Consider the following 18,780-nt stretch of genomic DNA (forward strand, 5'->3'; position numbering starts at 1 on the left):
TGGCCCTGTGAAATCGATCGCGAGGCGTTCAAAGGGTCTAGAAGCCTTGACCAGGTGGGCCCTGTCTGGTCTATAGAAGTGTGGTTTGCACTCCGCACAGATCGGACAATCCCTGGTGACCGCTTTTACCTCCTCGTTGGAGAAAGGCAGGTTTCGGGCCCTGATATAGTGGGCGAGCCGGGTGACCCCCCGGGTGGCAGAGGTCGTTGTGGATGACTTTTAGGCGGTCGCTCTGTGCGTTGGCGCATGTCCCGCGGGATAGGGCATCCGGAGGCTCGTTGAGCTTCCCGGGTCGATACTTAATATCCTAGCTATAGGTGGAGAGTTCGATCCTCCACCGCAGAATTTTATTGTTTTTAATTTTGCCCCTTTGCGAGTTGTCAAACATGAAGGCAACCGATCTTTGGTCGGTGATGAGGGTGAACCTCCTACCTGCGAGGTAGTGCCTCCAGTGACGAACAGCCTCCACGATGGCTTATGCTTCCTTTTCGACTGAGGAGTGACGAAGTTCGGAAGCTGAGAGGGTTCGGGAGAAAAATGCAACTGGTCTCCCTGCCTGATTTAACGTGGCTGCTAGAGCTACCTCTGAGGCGTCGCTCTCAACCTGAAAAGGGGTGGATTCATCCACCGCCCGCATGGCCGCTTTGGCAATGTCCTCCTTGATGCAGTTGAAGGCCTGGTGCGCCTCAGCTGACAGGGGAAATCATGTGGCCCTAAAGAGTGGGCGGGCTTTTGCCGCACATTGAGGGACTCACTGGGCGTAGTACGAAAAGAAACCCAAGCACCGTTTGAGGGCCTTGGGGCAATGGGGGAGGGGTGTTCTAAGACATACGGTCCGAGTCGGGGCCCAGGACTCCATTTTCCACGACATAGCCGAGGATGGCTAGTCTGGTCATGCGAAAAACGCATTTCTCCTTGTTATAGAACATAGAACAGTACAGCACAGAACAGGCCCTTCGGCCCTCAATGTTGTGCCGAGCCACGATCACCCTACTCAAACCCACGTATCCACCCTATACCCGTAACCCAACAACCCCCCCCTTAACCTTACTTTTATTAGGACACTACGGGCAATTTAGCATGGCCAATCCACCTAACCCGCACATCTTTGGACTGTGGGAGGAAACCGGAGTACCCGGAGGAAACCCACGCACACAGGGGGAGGACGTGCAGACTCCACACAGACAGTGACCCAGCCGGGAATCGAACCTGGGACCCTGGAGCTGTGAAGCATTTATGCTAACCACCATGCTACCCTGCTGCCCCTGAACATAGAACTTATATGTTAGATTTAGTTTCTGAGACGTCTGGAGAAAACGGTAGAGGTTGGCGTCGTGGTCCTGCTGGTCATATCCGCAGATGGTGACATTGTTCAAGTACGGAAACATGGCCCGCAGCCCGTACTGGTCCACCATTCGGTCCATTGCTCGTTGGAACACCAAAACCCCATTAGTGACGCCGAAGGGAACCCGGAGGAAATGGAAGAGGCGGCCATCGGCCTCGAATGCCGTGTAGTGGCGGTCCTCCGGGCAGATTGGGAGCTGGTGGTATGCAGACTTCAGATCCACCGTGGAAAAAATCCGATACTGGGCAATCTGATTCACCATGTCTGCAAACCTGTGGAGGGGATACGCGTCGAGGAGCGCAAACCGATTAATGGTCTGACTATAGTCAAAGACCATGCCGAATTTTTCCCCGGTCTTGACGACCACCACCTGAGCTCTCCAGGGGCTGTTGCTGGCCTCTATGATCCCCTCACTGAGGAGCCTTTGGACCTCCGATCAGATGAACACCCTATCCTGCAGGCTGTACCGCCTGCTGCGAGTGGCTACGGGTTTACAGTCCGGGGTGAGGTTGGCAAAGAGAGGAGGAGGGGGAGGAGATTTGCAACGTGGCTAGGCTGCAGATAGTGAGTGGGGGTAGGGGTCCGCCGAAACTGAGGGTAAGACTCTTGAGATTACATTGAAAATCGAGTCCCAATAAGAGTGGGGCGCAGAGTTCGGGCAGGACGTAGAGTGGAAGTTAGAATAGCTAGCGCCTTGGATTGTGAGAGTCGCGGTGGTGCGCCCTTGGATCTGGACAGAGTGGGAGCCCGAAGCGAGGGAGATAGTTTGCCGCGCAGGGAAAATGGGGAGCGAACAGCGTCTTACCAGATCTGGGTGTATGAAGCTCTCAGTGCTCCCGGAGTCGAAAAGGCACGGCGGGCTGTACCCGTTGATTTGGACCTTCGCCATCAAGGTGGAGGTGCTTTGGGCGTGATTGGACCAGTGTGACTGCGCTGAGTTGCGGGTAGTCGGCGGCTCGATCAGCTGTGCTGGAGTGGCCCTTTGATGACTGCCCTCTGAGTTCATAGTCATCGAGGTAAGTTTCAGAGTTTGGAGGGGTTGGATCCCAAGATGGCCGCCCCCATGAGTCGCACATGGCTGGCCGCATGGAGGAGGATTGCCAAGATGGCTGCCCCCATGAGTCGCACATGGCTGGCCGCATGGAGGAGGATTGCCAAGATGGCCGCCCCCATGAGTCGCACATGTTGGGTGGGGGCGGAGTCGGCATACAGGCTGCAGCATTTCGGGGCCTGCGGGCCTGTGAATTCGGGGAACGAGTGCTTTGAACCGTGGGAGGGTTAGAGGCTGGGGCTTTCTTTGCCAGACACATGGGCTGGGCGGCCGCGTGGCGCTGGCCTGGGGGAATCGCTGGTCGGGGGCCCATGATGGGGTCGCGGGGTCCGCGGGGAACGAGGTGAGGCGGCAAAATGAGACCTCCATAGTCGTAGCAAGTTCAACAGTATCTTCAAGATTTTGGGCCCCCTTTTCCAGCAGTCACTGGCGCACGTAATTTGATCTCAGGCCTGCAACAATGACATCGCGGACAGCAAGTTCTCTATGCTCTGCAGCAGTTACAGCCTGATAGTTACAGTCCCGAGATAGAGTTTTAGTTCTCTGAGGAATTCTTCGAGTGATTCCGTAGGGCGCTGGCAGCGAGTAGTAAACACGTGTCGCGCGTAGACCTCATTTATATTTTATCGAGTAGCGCTAGGGCTTCAGTATATGAGCCGGTACAGTTTAGTTGAGTGGAAATTCTGTGGCTTACCCTCGCGTGCAGTAGGCTAAGTTTCTGTTCCTCCGTTGTTTCAGCTGTGCTTGCTTCAGCCAGGTAGGCTTTAAAACACCGGAGCCAATGCGAAAAGATTTCTTTTGCCTCTGCATCCTGTGGGTCGAGTTCCAATCGCTCAGGCTTGAGGGCTGATTCCATGATTGTTCCTTACTGTTTCTTAAGTAGATTAAATTGATGAGACCATCAATTCACGAGACACGTGTTTTAAGATATGAACAGTGGTTTTAATCTACTTACAACAGAGCCAGCCTGTAATACGATGAACCCTGGATGAACTGGTCGGCTGGCTCTGGGCATCGATCTTTATACAGCAGTCCAGGGGGAGGAGCTGTGTGCGGAGCCAAGGGTGGAGCCCTGTACAAACTCCTATGCATTCCCAGTGCTACTCCCCCTAGTGGTCGGGCAACGCAACTGCGCTTGCAATAATATGATATATATATTACAGTGTGAATTACATTCACCACAGGGGGAGGTGATGTTATTTTTTACATGCATGTACAATGTTTCCAGGAGGTATGTGGTGCAGTGAGTTAGCGTCCCTGCTTCTGAGCCAGGAGCTCTGGGTTCGATTCCCACCCCAGGACTTGATGAACACGGAAGGTGCGTTCAGAACGCAGCCAAACAGGTTGAGTGTGCCAACCTGTAAATCCTCCCAAACACACACCGATGGCAAGAGTGGGAGAGATTCCTGGGCAGCCATGTAATGGAGAAGGAATGTTGGAGCCTGTGCCGACCCCAACACCGTGCACAGCTCCAGATTGCAACATACATGCAAAAGTGCATGCTGGCACAGCAACTTCCTGGGGGCTCGGTAACATGCACCGTTTCCAGGGCAACGGTTAAAACTGTCAGGACTTTCCAGGACGGCCCCACTTTCCGTTCCCCCCTCCCCTCCCCTCCCCGCCTTCTCCCGAATATGGTCAGGACCCTGGAGTTTACGTGCTGAGGTCATGGCGCAGGGAGACTGACACAATGTAACAGACAAGCAGGGAATGTATCAAAGTTCCACTGGTGAATGTAACAAACCCGCAGGATCGCGGCGGCCGCTGCTTAGCCTGGAGCCCAGGTAAGGGCACTCAATAACTCCTTACCCCCAGGGGAGGGGGGCAAACACCCTCTGCCACCCCACTTTGCGCAGGGAGGGGGTGAGATGTGTCACTGTATCTCTACCACCTTGGCTCCTGTAGACTAGATATAAAGCCTTGGAAATCCCGTCTTCTCCTTATCTCTCCTTTGCAATCGGGGTTTTAAAGGGGTGGGGTGGTGGTGGGGTTTTTTGTTTGCAACGTGAATATTCTTTGTGTCTTGATTTCCCGTCCGTTCTGCTGACCACCCACACGGCACGGTAAGGGGATAACTGGCGATGTGTTTTAATTGGATTTAAGCCATTGAGGGGGGGCTCCCTCCCTGCGGTTGTGCTGTGAGAAAGAGCTGAGTAGGGTGTTGAAACTGGGAGGGTCCTGTCCTGTGGAGGGTTAGACTTCTCATCACTCTGAGCTGCTGAGGTGGCCCGGTGCAGCCCAGCTGACACCCCCAGCCCCTGTTTACCGAGAGCGTTGAGTTCATTCAAATGACTCGTTGGGTGTGTCCGCTCTCCCCCGCCCCGGGAGCGATGCCCCCTCTGGCTGAATAGCCCGGTTGGCAACTCAGGTGATGAGTGAGCAGAAACCATCCATGCAAGCTGGTGAAAAGAAGAGGCCACAAAGATGGAAGGAGCTGGACAGGAATCCGAGGCCAGGAGGAGTTTGATTCTTGGCAGCAGCAGAGTGTGGGTTTTTTTTCTCCATACTTTATTCATAAAATATCTGGAAGAAATCATGACCCCAAACGCGTCAAATTGTCAGGACGGGAAAGTTGCAATGATATTCTACAAAGATCACAAGGCTGTGAGAGCTGCTTGGTTACAGACATTACAGACAGGATTTGTGTTGCAGCACAATGCTGAAATGTACATCACTCATGTTGCAGTCTGGAGCAGCAGTGGCAAGGTCAGGAAGGAGAGGGTTCGGTGTCTGAAAAATCTGAAGACTACCCCCCCCCCCCCCCCAGGGGAGGAGAGGCACTTGAAGAGAGAGTGTTATCAGGAAATCCTGATCTGCACGCTTGGAATTCCTGGACAGTCAACGAGACCCAAGCGAGTGACATGTCCACCTCCAGTGTCAGGGGGTGGGGTTCCTAGATTCTCACATTGTCTGCAATGCCAGTGGATGAAGAAACTTGCCCCACTGGGCTATGGAAATCTGCCAGTCTGTTGTCATGGTTGTTGGCTGTGGATTGCAATTTCACTTGAGAAATATTTTCTTTAAAATTTAACCCTTTTGACCCTCGTGGGATCTGTCTCACACGCTCCATCGACCCCTCCGCCCCCCTCAAATGCCTTTTGCCCCACTCTTCCCCGTCAGCCTGGGGCAGAGTAGGTGTAGGTGGGCTATTCAACGACACATGGCATCACAGTCGAGGCAGACCGCTTCCCCCCTCAGCCTCAATACACATTCACCTCTCGCAATCACCTCTCGCGATCACTGAACCCAGTAGATTTCGGTCTGATTTTCTTCCTTCTCAATAAGCGATTTTCATTTCATTTCATTTTGGCCGGGTGATTAACAGTGAGGTTGAGTGTCTTGGGTAACAGGAAGATATCGACGGGATGGTCACATGGGCAGATAAGCGGCAGATGAAATTTAACCCTGAAAAGTGTGAGGTGATACACTTTGGAAGGAATAATGTGACAAGGAAGTATTCTATGAATGGCACCACACTGGGAAGTTCCGAGGAATAAAGGGACCTTGGCATGTTTGCCCATAGATCTCTGAAGGCAGAAGGGCAGGTTAATAGGGAGGTGAAAAAGGCAGATGGGATACTTGCCTTTATCAGTCGAGACAGATTCCAAAAGCAAGGAAGTCATGTTGGAGTTATATAGAATATTGGTGAGGCCACAGCTGGAGTACCAGCAGTTCTGGTCATCACATTATAGGAAGGATGTTTTTTCATTGCTCTGGAGGGGGTGCAGGGGCAATTCACCAGGATGTTGCCTGGGATGAAACATAAGTTATGAAGAGAGGTTGGATAGGCTTGGATTGTTTAGCTGGAGCAGAGAAGACTGAGGGGCGACCTGATCATGGTGTATAGGATTATGAGGAGCGTGGATAGGGAACAACCATTCCCCTTTGTTGAAGATGCAGTTACGAGGGGACACAAGTTCAAGGTGAGGGGCAGGAGGTTTAGGGGCAGGAGGATGTGAGGAAAAACCTTTTTTACCCAGAGGGTGGTGATGGTCTGGAACGCGCTGCCTGGGAGGGTGGTAGAGGTGGGTTGCCTCACATCCTTTTAAAAAGTATCTGGATGAGCACTTGGCACGTCATAACATTCAAGGCTTTGGGCCAAGAGCTGGCCAATGGGATTAGTTAGGTGGGCCAGGTGTCTTTCAAATGTTGGTGCAGAGTCAATGGGCCGAAGGGAATCTTCTGCACTGTATATTCGGTGATTCTTTGTTGAACAACAGCCCAGCTCAGTCCATATCGACGAGGCCACTCCGAACCAGTCTGGGTCAAACAACTCAGTGCTGACCAGGCTTGGGCTGAAAGTCCCACTGTGATTGGTTGCCTGCCCTCAGAATCCTTATGTGACTTGGTGTCACATTCTGTTTCCTAGCGCTCTGTGAAGCATCTTGGGACATTTTATTACACTTCAGGTGCTACCTAAATATAAGTTGTTGTGTTTGCCTCGGTACAACACCGGATGTTGCATTTGGCATTGTAGCCAAGTGTTGCAAGAAGACACAGAGAAAATTAGAAACTAGCTCCAAAGTGATACAGACCCCACCCAGGCCCCGTGCAAGAATGAAATGTCTTCGAAAACTGAAAATGAGTTCATGTGAGTACAGATGGAACCAGACAAACTTTAATTGTAGGGTCTCTCAAACTCTGCTCTCTACTCTCCCAAATATAATGGTTGGTCATTTTAAACACTAAATATATGGAAAAGGTTTTATCACAGGCTGTCTGTTGAGTGCTGGGAGTCAATTACTTTCCAATTTAAGCACCAGTTTCAGAATCAAACACTCCCAGGATAGGGACAGCACGGGGTTAGATACAGAGTAAAGCTCCCTCTACACTCTCCCCATCAAACACTCCCAGGACAGGTACAGCACGGGGTTAGATACAGAGTAAAGCTCTCTCTACACTGTCCCCATCAAACACTCCCAGGACAGGTACAGCACGGGGTTAGATACAGAGTAAAGCTCCCTCTACACTGTCTCCATCAAACATTCCCAAGACAGGTACAGCACAGGGTTAGATACAGAGTAAAGCTCCCTCTTCACTGTCCCCATCAAACACTCCCAGGACAGGTACAGCACGGGGTTAGATACAGAGTAAAGCTCCCTCTACACTGTCCCCATCAAACACTCCCAGGACAGGTACAGCAAGGGATTAGATACAGAGTAAAGCTCCCTCTACACTGTCCCCATCAAACACTCCCAGGACAGGTACAACACGTGGTTAGATGCAGAGTATAATTCCCTGTACACTGTTTGCATCAAACACTCCTAGGACAGGTACAGCACGAGGTTAGATACAGAGTAAAGCTCCCTCTATCCTGTCCCCATCAAACACTCTCAGGACAGGTACAGCATGGGGTTAGATACAGAGTAAAGCTCCCCCTACACTGTCCCCATCAAACACTCCCAGGACAGGTACAGCACGGGGTTAGATACAGAGTAAAGCTCCCTCTACACTGTCCCCATCAAACACTCCCAGGACAGGTACAGCACGTGGTTAGATACAGAGTATAATTCCCTGTACACTGTTCGCATCAAACACTCCTAGGACAGGTACGGCATGTGTTGATGCAACAGAACCAATAACGTATATTTATGTAGCCAAATAGAAGCGAAACACTGATGCTGGCAATCTAAAATAATAATGGAAAATGCTAAGAAATTCAGCAGGTCTGGCAGCATCTATGGAGAGAGGAAAAGAGTTAATGTAACCGTTAATTGTTTCTCTGTACAGATCCTGCCAGACCTGGTGTCCTTCTCCAGCATTTTCTCTTTTTCTTTATTTTTATGTTGCATTTATGTTGCGTTGTTTAACCTAATAGAACATCCCAGGGTGCTTGACAGAATCTTTCTAAAACAACCTGCAACTTGGTAGCCACATTGGGAGATATTGGGTCAGTTGACAAAGACATTGTTCAGAGTTGGGTTATAAGGGGAGTCTCACAGAGGAAGTGAGGTTGAGATACGAGAGGTGCAGGGAGGGAATTTCAGAGTTTATAGCCTGCCAATCGTGGAAGAATTAATATTGGGATGGACAAGTGGTGAGAATTAGTTTGAGTCCAGTTGTCTCAGAGGGTTGTGAGCTGAAGGAGATTACAAAGGTTGGGCGAGGCAAAGCCACGGGAGGGGGGGGGGGGGGGGGGGGGGGGGGGGGGGGGAGTTGAGAACTAGGGACGAGGCAGCAGGTCAGCAGGCCCAGTTGTGAGTAGGTTTGCTGCAGGTTAGGACACAGGCAGCAGTTTTTGAATGAACTCAGTTGATAGAGTTTGGGAGACCGGCCAGGAGAATGGGAAATATTCAAATCTCCAGGTAACCAAGGCGCGAGTGAGGATTTCTGTGGCAGCAGATGAGCTGAGATGTGACGAGATTAAGGAGGTGGCAATAAGTGGTCTTAGAGTTGATACAAAATTTGTAGGTATAGCTCCTCTCGAGGTTTCATACAGGGCAAAGCTCCCTTGATACTGTCCAACTATGTTTTTCAGTTATAAGTATTGGTTTTGAATGTTACTAATTTTCTGGCTGGGCGTGTGTGTGTGAATGCCAAGTCTCTGTCACTCTTACACAGCGGGTCCAACTTGCTAAAGCTGGGTCAAGATGCACATTCTGATTTGACATCAACTCCTTCCAAAACTGGTCTATCACCCTCGGACACCGAGTCATGTGGAACAGGATCTGAAAAGCATTTTAATTGAAGGGTCTGCCACAAACATTCTTGTAAAATGTTTGTTGTGTGTGTGATGTCACTGGCTATATTTCAGGCCACGTTGGGGGGAATCCAACAAATACAATGGAGTTGCGTGAAATAATGGTTTTGCCATCTCACAGAAAACACCAGCAGCAGACCAGTCCCCACCAGTACTGTACCCCAGTGTTATACAGTGACAGACCCGTCCCCACCAGTACTGTACCCCAGTGTTATACAGTGACAGACCCGTCCCCACCAGTACTGTACCCCAGTGTTACACAGCGACTGACCCGTCCCCACCAGTACTGTACCCCAGTGTTATACAGCGACAGACCTGACCCCACCAGTACTGTACCCCAGTGTTATACAGTGACAGACCCGTCCCCACCAGTACTGTACCCCAGTGTTATACAGTGACAGACCCACCCCCACCAGTACTGTATCCCAGTGTTATACAGCAACAGACCCGTCCCCACCAGTACTGTACCCCAGTGTTATACAGAGACAGACCCGTCCCCACCAATACTGTACCCCAGTGTTATACAGTGACAGACACGTCCCCACCAGTACTGTATCCCAGTGCTATACAGTGACAGACCTGTCCCCACCAATACTGTACCCCAGTGTTATACAGTGACAGACCCGTCCCCACCAGTACTGTACCCCAGTGTTACACAGTGACAGACCCGTCCCCACCAGTACTGTACCCCAGTGTTATACAGTGACAGACCCGTCCCCACCAGTACTGTATCCCAGTGTTATACAGTGACAGACCCGTCCCCACCAGTACTGTACCCCAGTGTTATACAGTGACAGACCCTTCCCACCAGTACTGTACCCCAGTGTTCTCCAGTGACAGACCCGTCCCCACCAGTACTGTGCCCCAGTGTTATACAGTGACAGACCCGTCCCCACCCACTACTGTACCCCAGTGGTATACAGTGACAGACCCGTCCCCACCAGTACTGTACCCCAGTGTTATACAGTGACAGACCCGTCCCCACCAGTACTGTACCCCAGTGATATACAGTGACAGACCCATCCCCACCCAGTACTGTACCTCAGTGTTACAGTGACACACCCGTCCCCACCAGTACTGTACCCCAGTGTTATTCAGTGGCAGACCTGTCCCCACCAATACTGTACCCCAGTGTTATACAGTGACAGACCCGTCCCCACCAGTACTGTACCCCAGTGTTATACAGTGACAGACCCGTCCCCACCAGTACTGTACCCCAGTGCTATACAGTAACAGACCCATCCCCACCAGTACTGTATCCCAGTGTTATACAGTGACAGACCCGTCCCCACCAGTACTGTACCCCAGTGTTATACAGTGACAGACCCATCCCCACCAGTACTGTATCCCAGTGTAATACAGTGACAGACTCGTCCCCACCAGTACTGTACCCCAGTGTTATACAGTGACAGACTCGTCCCCACCAGTACTGTACCTCAGTGTTATACAGTGACAGACACGTCCCCACCAGTACTGTACCCCAGTGTTACACAGTGACAGACCCGTCCCCACCAGTACTGTACCCCAGTGTTATACAGTGACAGACCCGTCCCCACCAGTACTGTACCCCAGTGTTATACAGTGACAGACCCTTCCCACCAGTACTGTACCCCAGTGTTCTCCAGTGACAGACCCGTCCCCACCAGTACTGTGCCCCAGTGTTATACAGTGACAGACCCGTCCCCACCCACTACTGTACCCCAGTGGTATACAGTGACAGACCCGTCCCCACCAGTACTGTACCCCAGTGTTATACAGTGACAGACCCGTCCCCACCAGTACTGTACCCCAGTGATATACAGTGACAGACCCATCCCCACCCAGTACTGTACCTCAGTGTTACACAGTGACACACCCGTCCCCACCAGTACTGTACCCCAGTGTTATTCAGTGGCAGACCTGTCCCCACCAATACTGTACCCCAGTGTTATACAGTGACAGACCCGTCCCCACCAGTACTGTACCCCAGTGTTATACAGTGACAGACCCGTCCCCACCAGTACTGTACCCCAGTGCTATACAGTAACAGACCCATCCCCACCAGTACTGTATCCCAGTGTTATACAGTGACAGACCCGTCCCCACCAGTACTGTACCCCAGTGTTATACAGTAAAAGACCCATCCCCACCAGTACTGTATCCCAGTTATACAGTGACAGACCCGTCCCCACCAGTACTGTACCCCAGTGTTATACAGTGACAGATCCGTCCCCACCCAGTACTGTACCCCAGTGTTATACAGTGACAGACCCATCCCCACCAGTACTGTACCCCAGTGTTATACAGTGACAGACCCGTCCCCACCAGTACTGTATCCCAGTGTTATACAGTGACAGGCCCATCCCCACCAGTACTGTACCCCAGTGTTATACAGTGACAGACCCATCCCCACCAGTACTGTATCCCAGTGTAATACAGTGACAGACCCATCCCCACCAGTACTGTATCCCAGTGTTATACAGTGACAGACCCATCCCCACCAGTACTGTACCCCAGTGTTATACAGTGACAGACCCGTCCCCACCAGTACTGTATCCCAGTGTTATACAGTGACAGGCCCATCCCCACCAGTACTGTACCCCAGTGTTATACAGTGACAGACCCATCCCCACCAGTACTGTATCCCAGTGTAATACAGTGACAGACCCATCCCCACCAGTACTGTATCCCAGTGTTATACAGTGACAGACCCATCCCCACCAGTACTGTATCCCAGTGTAATACAGTGACAGACCCGTCCCCACCAGTACTGTATCCCAGTGTTATACAGTGACAGACCCGTCCCCACCAGTACTGTACCCCAGTGTTATACAGTGACAGACCCGTCCCCACCAGTACTGTATCCCAGTGTTATACAGTGACAGACCCGTCCCCACCAGTACTGTATCCCAGTGTGATACAGCAACAGACCCGCTCCCTCTTGTAATCAGTGGAGCCCTGTCAGCCATGTTGTCTTGGAGTCACAAAGTTCTTGGGTGAACATCCTCTGCTGACTTGCGGAGAAAGAGCAGTTCTGATAGTTGAGTGAATACTGAGGGATTGCAGCAATGTCTTTCGGATGAGGTGTTAAACCGGGAGCCCATCTGTTCGTTTGAGCAGTGCGTTCCCCTGGGTGTCCAATATTTCTCCGTCACTGAACTTCAGTGAGACAGATTATCTGATCATGATGAGACTGGTGGTGTGTGTGTGGGATCTTTCTGTGTGCAAATTGGCTGCTATGTTTCCGACATTACAACAGCCCCTAAGCTGCAAATACACTCCACTGCCTCTGAAGCACTTTGAGACGTGATTATTTAAAGGTGATATATTTTCCCCTGTTTTTTTTCACTACTTTATCCCAGTATTATTCAGCTCAAAATACCCTCCAAGCACAAAGCATCTTCAGGACAAAATTGATCTGGTGTTTTCAAAGTAAATTAAAATGAGCATTTGAATGCTCTCCGATCCACCTTGCATTGAGCAAACTTCCTCGCAGTGATAATGGAATGTCTGTGCAGCAGCCCATTATCTGTCAGTTAATGAAGTGTAAGGGAGACGGCAGATGGAAAGGTGCCAAACTAACAGAGCGATTATAAACCATGTGACCCTCCACAGCACATTACATCATAGGAACAGGAGGAGGCGATTCAGCCCCTCGAACATACTGAGCTAGTCAGTGAGCTCTCGGCTGGACTGCGCCATCATTCCCTCTGCTCATCATCGCTCCATATCCCATGATGCCATTGCCCAACAAAAGCCTCTCCATCTTTCTCTTGGAAATATGAATTGACCTCGGACCCATGGGTGTTGGAGAGATTCCCACCACCATTCCTGTGAAGAAATGCCTCCTGATGTCCACTCCCAAGTTCTGGACTTTTCCCCCAATTACAGGCGCTCCCCCCCAGAGTGTTTAGGATCCGGTTCACTGCAGCCGGTAAATCGAAATGATCCTGGCGCCTGGCAGGTTCCTCAGGGAGACGAGCAAGAGGGTAGGGGGTGGGAATGTCACTTGACCAGGAAGCCAGAGGCCGAGACTAATGCTCAAACCCAAGTGACTGGTGTTATACGGTAACAGACCCTTCCCCACCCAGTACTGTACCCCAGTTATACAGTGACAGACCCGTCCCCACCAGTACTGTATCCCAGTGTTATACAGCGACAGACCCGTCCCCACCAGTACTGTACCCCAGTGTTATACAGCGACAGACCCATCCCCCACCAGTACTGTATCCCAGTGTTATACAGTGACATACCCGTCCCCACCAGTACTGTATCCCAGTGTTATACAGCGACAGACCCGTCCCCACCAGTACTGTACCCCAGTGATATACAGTGACAGACCCGTCCCCACCAGTACTGTATCCCAGTGTTATACAGTGACAGACCCGTCCCCACCAGTACTGTATCCCACTGTTATACAGTAACAGACCCATCCCCACCAGTACTGTACCCCAGTGTTATACAGTGACAGACCCGTCCCCACCAGTACTGTACCCCAGTGTTACACAGTGACAGACTCGTCCCCACCAGTACTGTACCCCAGTGTTATACAGTGACAGACCCGTCCCCACCCAGTACCGTATCCCAGTGTTATACAGTAACAGACCCATCCCCACCAGTACTGTACCCCAGTGTTATACAGTGACAGACCCGTCCCCACCAGTACTGTACCCCAGTGTTATACAGTAACAGACCCGTCCCCACCAGTACTGTACCCCAGTGTTATACAGCGACAGACCCATCCCCACCAGTACTGTACCCCAGTGTTATACAGCAACAGACCCGTCCCCACCGGTACTGTACCCCAGTGTTATACAGTGACAGACCCGTCCCCACCAGTACTGTACCCCAGTGTTATACAGTAACAGACACTTCCCCACCAGTACTGTACCCCAGTGTTATACAGCGACAGACCCTCCCCACCAGTACTGTACCCCAGTGTTATACAGTAACAGACCCATCCCCACCAGTACTGTACCCCAGTGTTATACAGTGACAGACCCGTCCCCACCAGTACTGTACCCCAGTGTTATACAGTGACAGACCCATCCCCACCCAGTACTGTACCCCAGTGTTATACAGTGACAGACCCGTCCCCACCCTGTACTTACCCCAGTGTTATACAGTGACAGACCCGTCCCCACCAGTACTGTACCCCAGTGTGATACAGTGACAGACCCGTCCCCACCAGTACAGTACCCCAGTGTTATACAGTTTCAGACCCGTCCCCACCAGGACTGTACCCCAGTGTTATAGTGACAGACCCGTCCTCACCAGTACTGTACCCCAGTGTTATACAGTGACAGACCCGTCCCCACCAGTACTGTACACCAGTGTTACACAGCGACAGACCCGTCCCCACCAGTACAGTACCCCAGTGTTATACAGTGACAGACCCGTCCCCACCAGGACTGTACCCCAGTGTTATAGTGACAGACCCGTCCTCACCAGTACTGTACCCCAGTGTTATACAGTGACAGACCCGTCCCCACCAGTACTGTACCCCAGTGTTATACAGTGACAGACCTGTCCCCACCAGTACTGTACCCCAGTGTTATACAGTGACAGACCCGTCCCCACCAGTACTGTACCCCAGTGTTATACAGTGGCCGACCCGTCCCCACCAGTACTGTACCCCAGTGTTATACAGTGACAGACCCGTCCCCACCAGTACTGTACCCCAGTGTTATACAGTGACAGACCCATCCCCACCAGTACTGTACCCCAGTGTTATACAGTGACAGACCCGTCCCCACCCAGTACTGTACCCTAGTGTTATACAGTAACAAACCCATCCCACCAGTACTGTACCCCAGTGTTATACAGTGACAGACCCGTCCCCACCAGTACTGCACCACAGTGTTATACAGTGACAGACCCATCCCCAACAGTACTGTATCCCAATGTTACAGATCCCTCTCCACAGTGACAGACCAGTCCCCACCAGTACTGTACCCCCGTGTTATACAGCAACAGACCCATCCCCACCAGTACTGTACCCCAGTGTTATACAGTGACAGACCCGTCCCCACCAGTACTGTACCCCAGTGTTATACAGTAACAAACCCATCCCACCAGTACTGTACCCCAGTGTTATACAGTGACAGACCCGTCCCCACCAGTACTGCACCACAGTGTTATACAGTGACAGACCCATCCCCAACAGTACTGTACCCCAGTGTTATACAGTGACAGACCCGTCCCCACCAGTACTGTACCCCAGTGTTTTCAGCGACTGACCCGTCCCCACCTGTACTGTACTCCAGTGTTATACAGTGACAGACCCATCCCCACCAGTACTGTATCCCAGTGTTATACAGCGACAGATCCGTCCCCACCAGTACTGTACCCCGGTGTTATACAATGACAGACCAGTCCCCACCAGTACTGTACACCAGTGTGATACAGCGACAGACCCATCCCCACCAGTACTGTACCCCAGTGTTATACAGTGACAGACCCGTCCCCACCAGTACTGTACCCCAGTGTTATACAGTGACAGACCCATCCCCACCAGTACTGTATCCCAGTGTTATACAGCGACAGATCCGTCCCCACCAGTACTGTACCCCAGTGTTATACAGTGACAGACCCACCCCACCAGTACTGTACCCCAGTGTTATACAGTGACAGACCCGTCCCCACCAGTACTGTACCCCAATGTTATACAGTGACAGACCCGTCCCACCAGTACTGTACCCCAGTGTTATACAGTGACAGACCCGTCCCCACCAGTACTGTACCCCAGTGTTATACAGCGACAGACCCGTCCCCACCAGTACTGTACCCCAGTGTTATGTAGGGACAGACCCGTCCCCACCAGTACTGTACCCCAGTGTTATACAGTGGCAGACCCGTCCCCACCAGTACTGTACCCCAGTGTTATACAGTGACAGACACGTCCCCACCAGTACTGTACCCCAGTTATACAGTGATAGACCCATCCCCACCAGTACTGTACCCCAGTGTTATACAGTGACAGACCCGTCCCCACCAGTACTGTACTCCAGTGTTATACAGCGACAGACCCGTCCCCACCAGTACTGTACCCCAGTGTTATGCAGGGACAGACCCGTCCCCACCAGTACTGTACCCCAGTGTTATACAGTGACAGACCCGCCCCACCAGTACTGTACCCCGGTGTTATACAATGACAGACCCATCCCCACCAGTACTGTACCCCAGTGTTATACAGTGACAGACCCGTCCCCACCAGTACTGTACCCCCGTGTTATACAGCGTCAGACCCATCCCACCAGTACTGTACCCCCGTGTTATACAGTGACAGACCCGTCCCCACCAGTACTGTACCCCAGTGTTATACAGTGACAGACCCGTCCCCACCAGTACTGTACCCCAGTGTTATACAGTGACAGACCCATCCCCACCAGTACTGTGACTCAGTGTTATACAATCGTGGGGAATTAATTTAAATTCAATTAATGAATCTGGAATATAAAGTTAGTCACAGTAATGGGGACCATGAAACTGCCATTAACGGTTGTAAAATCCGTAGGGTTCACTAATGTTATTCAGGGAAGGATATCTGACATCCTTTCCTAGGTTCCGCCTACATAGAACCAGAGAAAGCTACAGCACAGAAGGAGGCCATTCGGCCCATCTAGTCCATGCCAGCCCGAGGACACCCAGATGCCCTTTCTAATCCCACCTTCCCGCACCCGCTCCACAGCCTGTAGCTTACAGCACTGAAGGTGCAGATCCAGGCACTTTCTCAAAGAGCTTCGGGTCTCTGCCTACACCACCAACTCAGGCAGCGAATTCCAGACTCCCACTACCCTCTGCGGAAAAAAGTTCCTCCTCATGTCCCGTCTACACCTTCTGCCACATATCTTGAATCTATGTCCCACGGTTCTAGAATTCTCCACCAAGGGAATCAATTTTATCTCTTGCCCTCATTATTTTGTACACCTCAATCAAGTCACCCCTCAGCCTTCTTTGTTCGATGGAAAATAACCCCAACCTATCCAGTCTCTCCTGGTAGCCACACTTTTCCAGCCTTGGCAGCATTCTTGTGAACCTCCTCTGCTCTCTCTCCAGAGCAATAACGTCCTTCCTGTAATGTGGTGACCAGAACCAAATGCAATATTCCAGCTGTGGCCTCAGTGTTTTATACAATTCCAGCATTATATCCTTACTTTTATATTCTATGCCTCTGCCAATGACGGACAGCATTCCATATTCTTGCAGCACGGCAGCACAGCGGTTAGCACAGTTGCTTCACAGCTCCAGGGTCCCAGGTTCGATTCCCGGCTGGGTCACTGTCTGTGCGGAGTCTGCACGTTCTCCCCGTGTGTGCGTGGGTTTCCTCCGGGTGCCCCGGTTTCCTCCCACAGTCCAAAGATGTGCAGGTTGGGTGGATTGGCCGTGATAAATTGGCCTTACTGTCCAAGAAGTTTAGGTGGGGTTATGGGGATAGGGTGGAGGCGTGGGCTTAAGTAGAGTGCTCTTTCCAAGGGCCGGTGTGGACTCGAAGGGCCGAATGGCCTCGTTCTGCACTGGAAATTCTATGATGATCTTCACAAACTTGTCGACTTGAACTTTAGGGACCCGTGTACTTGTACCCCAAGATCTCTCACTTTGTCTACCCCGCTTAGTGCATTCCCATTTATTATGTACTCCCTATAGAGGATGTGAAGGGAGTTTTAATAATGGGAAATGAGGAAATGGCTGAGGAACTGAACAGGTTTTTTGGGTCGGTCTTCACAGTGGAAGACACAAATAACATGCCAGCGACTGATAGAAATGAGGCTATGACAGGTGAGGACCTTGAGAGGATTGTTATCACTAAGGAGGGAGTGATGGGCAAGCTAATGGGGCTAAAGGTAGACAAGTCTCCTGGCCCTGATGGAATGCATCCCAGAGTGCTAAAAGAGATGGCTAGGGAAATTGCAGATGCACTAGTGATAATTTATCGAAATTCACTAGACTCAGGGGTGGTCCCGGTGGATTGGAAATTAGCAAACGTGACGCCCCTGTTTAAAAAAGGAGGTAGGCAGAAAGCAGGAAATTATAGGCCAGTGAGTTTAACTTCGGTAATAGGGAAGATGCTGGAATCTATCATCAAGGAAGAAATTGCGAGGCATCTGGATAGAAATTGTCCCATTGGGCAGACGCAGCATGGGTTCGTAAAAGGCAGGTCATGCCTAACTAATTTAGTGGAATTTTTTGAGGACATTACCAGTGCAGTAGATAACGGGGAGCCGATGGATGTGGTATATCTGGATTTCCAGAAAGCCTTTGACAAGGTGCCACACAAAAGGTTGCTGCATAAGATAAAGATGCATGGCATTAAGGGTAAAGTAGTAGCATGGATAGAGGATTGGTTAATTAATAGAAAGCAAAGAGTTGGGATAAATGGGTGTTTCTCTGGTTGGCAATCAGTAGCTAGTGGTGTCCCTCAGGGATCCGTGTTGGGCCCACAATTGTTCACAATTTACATTGATGATTTGGAGTTGGGGACCAAGGGCAATGTGTCCAAGTTTGCAGATGACACTAAGATGAGCGGTAAAGCGAAAAGTGCAGAGGATACTGGAAGTCTGCAGAGGGATTTGGATAGGTTAAGTGAATGGGCTCGGGTCTGGCAGATGGAATACAATGTTGACAAATGTGAGGTTATCCATTTTGGCAGGAATAACAGCAAACGGGATTATTATTTAAACGATAAAATATTAAAGCATGCCGCTG

The sequence above is a fragment of the Scyliorhinus canicula genome, chromosome 16 (genome assembly GCF_902713615.1).
Source record: "Scyliorhinus canicula chromosome 16, sScyCan1.1, whole genome shotgun sequence".
Classification (NCBI taxonomy): domain Eukaryota; kingdom Metazoa; phylum Chordata; class Chondrichthyes; order Carcharhiniformes; family Scyliorhinidae; genus Scyliorhinus; species Scyliorhinus canicula.